Genomic DNA, 8,917 nt, shown 5'->3' with positions numbered 1-8,917 from the left:
GTTAGTTTGTTTGTGCCCCTAGAGACCCCCAAGTTAGATGTTTAGATTAATTTCTGTAATATAGACAGTGGACAGAGCTCATCATAATATCATAGAAAAGCAGGGGACTGTATGATAGGCTAGTTTACGGCAAAAAACGCCTGGGCTGTATTTAGGGCCCAATCCAGCCCTGGTATAAAGATTGCAAGACATAACAAAAACACTGCTTGACTGTCTTGCCCGCTCTTGTAAGTTATTTTTTGTTGATGTGGTTCGTTGACACCAGCTGTATCTTTTTGCTTGCTTCTCTTTAATATATATTTCATCGAGGCTTTGAAAAGGGGAGTCGACAGTCGGGATTTACACTGCCACACTTCCACACCTTCTGTGAATTTATGGACGAACGGCCTCAATGCATTGGAAAGGCGAGGGAGAGAGAAAGGCCGTTGGCCTAAAAACACACATATAGACTGCAGATGAGGGTGGCAATATGCCACGCTTATCAGTGATGGATGTGCCGAACATGTGGGAATTGCAATCCCCCTTGCTTCAAAGGGCAGCCGAAAGTTTATCAGAAGTTTGTGTATTCCTGCGTATAGGGAGGTCTACGGAGTGGACTTGGAATCCGCTTACAGTTAGTTCCCATGGAAATTTACCGTATGTAGGTCTACATTACTGTGTGTGTGTGTGCGTGCGTGCGTGCGTGCGTGCGTGCGTGCGTGCGTGCGTGCGCGCGTGCGTGCGTGCGTGTGTGTGTGTGTGTGTGTGTGTTTGTGTGTGCGTGTGTGTGTTTGCGTGTGCGATCATGTGTCTGCGCGTGTGTGCGTGTGCATGTGCGTGTGCGTGCAGGGACTTCTCTCAGCTACATGGGTTGAGTCATCATTATTTCATGATGCTTTTATATCATGATGATAAACAATGTAACATGAATCAATAATTTAAAACCAACAATCAACACAACAAAAAAAACGCAAAATGCAATCAACAAGAGTGTGTTTGTGTCTCTGCATATGAGTGTATAGAATGTGTCCGTGTGTGTGTGTGTGTGTGTGTGTGTGTGTGTGTGTGTGTGTGTGTGTGTGTGTGTGTGTGTGTGTGTGTGTGTGTGTGTGTGTGTGTGTGTGTGTGTGTGTGTGTGTGTGTGTGTGTGTGTGTGTGTGTGTGTGTGTGTGTGTGTGTGTGTGTGTGTGTGTGTGTGTGTGTGTGCATGCGTGCATGAGTGTGTGCATTCATGCATGTTTCTCCTGTGTATTGCTCAAGAGCACATAGGCCTACTCTATGATATCGGATACTTCTGTTGTACTGGAAGTTTTTGTCCCAACAGTCCTCTGTGATTGCATAGCATGCACAATGCATTCAGACATTCATGCTCTTTTTATTCCCTTTTGTTGTGAATGGGTTTTTGGCCTCTCTAAAAGTCAATGAAGCCTGCCTTTAGAAGCCTGTGTTAAAGTAAAAGTCCCACAAATGACAGTGCAGTTTTCCTCAGAACTAGATTCGTCCCGAGCCTTCTGACATAAATATATTATTTACAGGACGACTGAAAACCCCCATGAGAAGCGTAAGGGCTGAATAGTTTTCATTTGGACATTTTGAAATGGGACTGTCACGGTGAATCAGCCTCCTTCAGATAAAAAAGTGCCCATACAGCCCTCAGTTTCTTTTCATGTACAACAAACAAATCATCCCAGCAAGCCACCAAGGCAGACTGCACAAAAACCGCAGCCGAGGGGGTTGAAGTGTGAAAATCCATTGAAACGGAATGGAAAATAACAACAAAAACCGGGGGGAAAGGCAGTAGGAGAGGCAGAAAAAAATATAGCATTTTATAAAAGAGAGGAATATAATATGTTGGCACTCCTTCCAAGAAAAAATAAACTGTCACAAACGCATTGAAAGAAAATCCACCCAGTCTGGAGGCAGACAAAAACAATTTTATTCCATTCAACTTTTTTCACTTTCATGTGATTCAATAACAAAGAAAAGAAGAAAAGAAAGAAAAAGAAACACACTTCATAAAGTCATCCCAACATCCCCACATGCACTATGATTTCAGCACATCACTTAACAGCACCATAGGCTAGAGGGAAGGGCCTCCATTCCAGCCTTATCGCTGATATGAGAAAAGTGCCCTTTGCTAATCAGCGCTAGCTCTGGGGGCTGATGTATTAAATCAGCCACACGTACTGTACTGTACCGTGCTGTACTCAGGGGTGGACTGGGGCAAAGAAAACATCCAGGACATTTCTAGCTTAGACCAGCCCCTCCCACAGAACCCACCCAGCTATACTACACGTCTACTTGTGTAGTACTGTATATGGGTCAAAGACATTTTTGGACGATGTGAGGTGGTGCAACGGCATCTGATGCACATAACTTAGGTTCTATTTCCACGTAGCTGGATATTTTTACATGTGGATATTTTTTTCTCCTGGTTGCATTGGTTTTGCATTGGTTTTGGCCTTCCGTTTGCACGTAGCTGATATTTAAAAGCCAGGTATAAAAAGCAGGAGAAAAAAATATCCTGTTTAGGGGGCTGAAACGCATTTGTTACAATGGAGGATTTATTTTTATCCACATGTTGCGTTTACACCTCAACAGGAGAAAAAAAATACCCTGCAAAAAAATATCCTGCTACGTGGAAACAGCACCTTAATTAGTAATTGATATGCTGCAACGAATATGCTTCTGCTTCTTAGATATTTCACTGAAAACAAAGAAGCAAAAAATCTGAACAATAGTGGCACTGGCTGTCGTTGTGCCACCTACTGACCCATATACTATAGGCCCTAACATATGATGAACTCAGTGCACTGTACGTATATGTTAAGGATGCACCAATGGGCCGCCCCATCTAAATTGTGGACCGGTCACTGTAGGAAAAATTGAAACAAGTACAAAACAGGAAAAAAGCATTGGCCCCTGGGGACTGTTTGCCCAATGGGAAAATTCCTTGTATGCCTGATTACCAGTCCCGCCCTGGTTGTACTGTAGTGTGTGGAGGGGTGAGCAAATGCTGAGTCTCTCCCAGGGCCTTGTTGCCTCAAATGCTTTGGCAGCAGCATATGTGATGATCAGAGGAGAGTATGCTGGGCTGAGCTACCCTCACCCCCAACACATAAACACATAAACACAAACACACACACATACACATAAATATAGACATGCACGCTCCCTCGCTCACTTGCTTGCACACACGCATGCAAGCAGGCACGCATGCAGGCATGTACACACATACACACACAAATACACACCGACAAATACATGACAGCACACATACAGTACAGTACGGTACGTACAGTTTATATACATACATACAGCACACACACACACACACACACACACACACACACACACACACACACACACACACACACACACACACACCAGTGTTAATTTCGTCAGCTTTTTTAAATTTAGTCTTAGTCTTAGTCACAATGACGAAAATCAATTTTAGTCTTAGTCAAATTTAGTCATTGCCTTCAAAATTTAGTCGTAGTCTTCGTCTAAATGACGAAAATTAATTTTAGTCTTAGTCAAATTTTCGTCATTTTAGTCATTTTAGTCATCATTTCACATTTTCGTCATTTTAGTCAAATTATTACACAAATTATTACTAGATAGCCTAGTGCAGCAAATATTCACATTGTTACTAGCTTATTTTCCAGCAAAACCCAAATCAGTCCTGTAAAAGTAATTTCAACAGCATAGAGCAAAGGAGCATTAGACACACACACACTTCCAGGTGCAGGTTGCGCTCTCTCTCTCTCTCTCTCTCTCTCTCTCTCTCTCTCTCTCTCTCTCTCTCTCTCTCTCTCTCTCTCTCTCTCTCTCTCTCTCTCTCTCTCTCTCTCTCGTGCATTAGAAGCTGCTGCGTATTATTTGCTTTTGAATTTGATCACGTAGGCTAGGCCTACAAGCTCTTCTTCACCTGACCGCGTGACTCATAGGAGCCCTATACTTCACGAAATGAGTGAGATACGGTTGCTCATAGCCTGCAGATTGCAGGCAGTGGGAAGACCAGACATCCCAATGAAGTCCAAGAAGTTTCTCTGATATTTGATAGTGGCTCCCCGATGGCCGCGAGTCAGATAAAATATTCCTGATTTTAGACTATGCAAGTTCGCGTTATTTCGATTGGCAATGCGGGGCAGAGAAAGATAATGGCTCGTGCGTCATTCCTGGAATACTTCAAATAGATAACGCGCACTTCGTAGGACGCCCTGTAAACGTCCTGGGGGAAATGTAGGCAGTTGTTCTATGCAGACTGGACGACAGAAAGGACATTGACAAACAATGGTTGAACACTAATTCTGTTTTGTTTGTCGGGATGTCGAGGGTCGATAAGCATCTCCAAGTTTAAGCAATGAGTTTTTAGAACGTGGGATGTCTGGGAGACGCTATGCATCGCATGATGGGATGTCGGCTGCCTTGGGTCTTTCAGCGTTGCCCTCGATGGGAACAAATTTCTATTCTCCGCACTTTAAACCCTGATCGCCCACACATGGATTCTTATCAAAACTACAGTAGCCGTGCCTCTGTTTAGACTACTTAAACAACTTTTCCCCTGTGGCGCGCGCATCTCTTAAACGTCTACCGGTGTGTCTGATCTAAATAAATGCATGAATCCGATCTTCATGATTTGCTTGCAAACTGCCTATTCATACGGTTAAACAACCAATATAGCAAACATTACAAAAGAACGGACAACGGACGTCGGTGTATGCGTACGTGTAAGTGGAAAGGAGAAGAGAGGAAGCTCGAGGAGTTTTAAAATGACAGCATCAGAGGAAGATTGGCGCGAGTGACGGTAGCACTATTATCATGACTGTACAAACACACACGTCTTCGTTATGGACAAAAGGGTTGAACATGTTTCAAAATTAACACTTGCCTCAACGTCGACTCTTTCTTTTTCTCTTTCTGGGAAACATGTTAGGGTCTAAACTGAACAGGACTCACTGAACTAGGCTACTAGGCTACTGATTGAGCCGCACCAGCGCCAGGATTGCCAGCAGAGACAAACAGGGCAACAGCGCATAATCTTCTATGAAGTTCAAGAAACGATAACAATTACAAATGAATTTTAAACAATAACATTTTTAATAATGTCCATTCGTCCATGGCTTGTAAATTTCGTCTCGTCTTAGTCTCCTTAACGAAAATATTTTTTTATTTTCGTCATATTTTTATGTTCTGGAAGCAATTTTTATGCGTCATCGTCTCGTCATCGTCACGGGAAAAAGGGGCGTTGACGAAATATTTTCGTCATCGTCCTGGTTGACGAAATTAACACTGACGCGCACACACACACACGTGCACACACACACACACACACACACACACACACACACACACACACACACACACACACACACACACACACACACACACACACACACACACACACACACACACACACACCATATCCTATCGGTCTGTTCTGCCAGAAATATTTCTTTATTTTTTTCCCAGGCCCCACAGCTGTTTCTGGCGATAGGGGGACGAATGACACTTTGCAGGGGAGGTGATAACCTCATCTCCCTTCCCCCTCTCCCTCGCCGCTGCTACTGCAAAAGCCCCCCACGTCCTCCTCTCCTCATAGCCCCATCATACGCACACACACACACACACACACACACACACACACACACACACACACACACACACACACACACACACACACACACACACACACACACACACACACACACACACACACACACACACACACACACACACACACACACACACACACACACACACACACACACACACACACACACGCACACTCCCCATAACCTCACTCTGTCCCTGTCCCCCATTTCTCCCTTTCTGGTGCTACTGCCAAAACTCATACCAACATCACCTTCTCTCCCAAGGCCACTGACAGCTTTTGCTGGGCCCTGGACGAAGCCATCTGAAAGCCCCCCTCACCCACTCAATGCTATAATAGCTAACCAATACTGGTGCCCCCCTCTCCCTTGGCCCAGGACAACTGACCCCTTTGTCCCCTGTCCGCCTCGCTCTCCCCATTCACATCAACTCCTATTGCGGCCCACGCACACTCATCACCTACAGTACATCCGCCTCTACTCATCAACTATCAACCCCCCGCCCCACTCCTGTCCACATCAGCACCAACCCCCTACCCCTCTCACAGGGGCCCCAGTGGTTCAGCCATGGCTGTCAAGGGAGTGCGGAGGGACGTTGTGTGCGTTTGTGTGTATGTGTAATTTTCTCTCTCTCTCTCTCTCTCTCTCTCTCTCTCTCTCTCTCTCTCTCTCTCTCTCTCTCTCTCTCTCTCTCTCTGTATGTGTGTGTGTGTGTGTGTATGTCATAGGGCCAGGGTCCAGCAGCACTGTCACTGGAGCAAGAAGGCAAAAAGAGCGCACCGTCAGCCCATCCACACACACACACACACACACACACACACACACACACACACACACACACACACACACACACACACACACACACACACACACACACACACACACACACACACACACACACACACACACACACACACACACACACACACACACACATACGCACACACACACGCCCACCACAAGACCTGGCTGGATCCCCACCGCAAAAGGCCAAAAGGAGACATAAGGAAGCAGTTGAATAACACGCCAAAGCCCTCCTATCTCTCCCAAGAGGATGCCTTTATCTGCATGTGGTAAAGTGCAGGAAAGCTGACAGAGGGGAGTGACAAAGGGGTCAGTTGTCCCGGGCCCAGGTAGAGGAAGGGCCCAGAATTCGCTCCTCATTACATGGTATGGATTGGTTGGAGGGGGCGGGGGCCCTTTCGGATGACTTTGTCCCGGTCCCGGACAAAGCTGTCAACGGCCCTGGTAGAGAGCCCACCAAAGGTGCAGAGCAACGGATGAGTGAAACGGTTTTCCTGAGGAAGAGGGAAAGTTTGCATTGGCAGCCATTTTGTTGCTTCATCTTTCAATTAGTGTATGCTGCTACTGCGTCAGTTCGTTCTTAAAATGACTCATATTACTGGACTGGTTGGAGTAGTGGGATGGCGCAATACACAGTACAGTACATTTCCAAGTAACTCAGACTGTGGAATTTTTACAGGTTTTCCAGCATTTTGTGTGTGTGTGTGTGTGTGTGTGGGTGTGGGTGTCTGTGCGTAGATGATTTTTCAGTGGTCATGGTGTGTCAGGCAGTGGTGTAAGACAGTGCCGTAAGCAGTCGGGTTGGACCTGACGTACGTGTGGCTAGAGCACGTCCCTGGCATGCTTCAGCAGTGTGCTGTAATTGGAACGGGATGATGGGTTTCCGTTGAGTCAAGAGGATGTGTGTGTATCAGTGGGGCAGTGAGAGTGTGTCTGTGTATCAGTGAGGCGTAAGTGGGAGTGTGTGCGTGTGTGTGTGCGTGTGTGTGTGTGTGTGTGTGTGTGTGTGTGTGTGTGTGTGTGTGTGTGTGTGTGTGTGTGTGTGTGTGTGTGTGTGTGTGTGTGTGTGTGTGTGTGTGTGTGTGTGTGTGTGTGTGTGTGTGCACATCGGTGAGGTGTAAGTGAAAGTGTTAGTGTGTGTGAGTGTGTGTGTGTGTGTGTGGTGTGTGTGTACGTGTGTGTGCACACAAGCGTGTGCATCAGTGAAGCATAAGTGTGAGTGTGTGTACGTGGTTGTGTGCGTGTGCGTGTGCACAGTATGTGTGTGTGCATAGTGGTTGCATTGCTGAAATGTGACCACCACAGAGCATTTCAGAGCTGTCATGGTCTCTGGTCTCGCTGCCTGGCTGGCTTGCGGTTCCACGACATGCTTTCCTCTGCAGTGACAGCTGATGGGCCAAGGACGAACAAGTGACACCCAACTGGCAGCGTGCCCGTTTGGAAAGAGAAATGAGCTGGCGAAAGTGTGAGCGAGTTTCCCTTTGAACAGGTCATAAAGCTAAAGCATTTGGTTACTACTTGGTAAAGAGTGATATATGAGTATGTGTTGGGTGGGTGTGTGGGGATGGGGTGTATATAACTAGCAATGGAACATAGTAGTAATAATTAGGGTAGTGTTGGTCTATAATTAACTGTGTTTTGGCAAAGAGGGAGCGTACCTCATTTGCTTCTAAACTTTTAAAAACTTTTTTTATTGTCAGTGAGTGTCAGTTGCCTGTGCACCAAAAGTACAGCAGGGCCACTATAAGGTGCTTGATGAGAGTTACTGTACATGTCAAATTCAAAAGGTACAACGTCATGAAGTTCACAATCAGATCAAAGACGTACGAACAGACCAAAGGCGGTAAAAGCATCGAAAGCGGCAGAAGTAATTGACTTGTATGGAAGAGCAAGTGGCAAAAGCGGCAAAATCTGCAAAAGTGGTTCTGGCATCGAAGGAGAAGTTGAACTTTGAAAAATATGTATTGAGCTGCAGTATGATGTGGTTCTGCGGCAGAAGATGACAGCCAACGGAATGTCTACATTTTTATAAACATGAGTTTCGGTTGGTCGCTCTCCCTAATCGAACGTTGAAGGTCAAATCTTTGCTGTCCTTGATCTTTTCAGTCCAGGCGGGATTCTGCAGCTTTTCAACGCTTTACCGCCAGCTATCTGGAAGTATACAGTATCTGTAAGTGTCCAAAAAAATTCCAAAGTCTTGAAATACAGTACCAGAACAATAAGACATCAAAGAACATCTCTCTCAACGGTCTGTGATATACTGTAATTCAATTCTGGTTCTGTTATGCATCTCCATTCTGCTATGCCTCTCCATTCTGTGTTTCTGTGATCCGGACCAGAGCAGACAAGCCTAAACGTCAGCCCTACAGTAGATTCGTATATTTTATTGCCCATGACATTTACAGTACATTTGCTCCTGCTGTGTACACGTGGAAAGTACTTTGTAGACAACATTTCAGGTGGCTGCAAGCTGCATCCTCAAAAATCTAGTGAAGAAAGAATGCAAGTATATGACTACT

The sequence above is a fragment of the Engraulis encrasicolus genome, chromosome 23 (assembly GCF_034702125.1).
Source record: "Engraulis encrasicolus isolate BLACKSEA-1 chromosome 23, IST_EnEncr_1.0, whole genome shotgun sequence".
Taxonomy (NCBI): domain Eukaryota; kingdom Metazoa; phylum Chordata; class Actinopteri; order Clupeiformes; family Engraulidae; genus Engraulis; species Engraulis encrasicolus.
Note: the sequence above shows the minus strand (reverse complement) of the source record.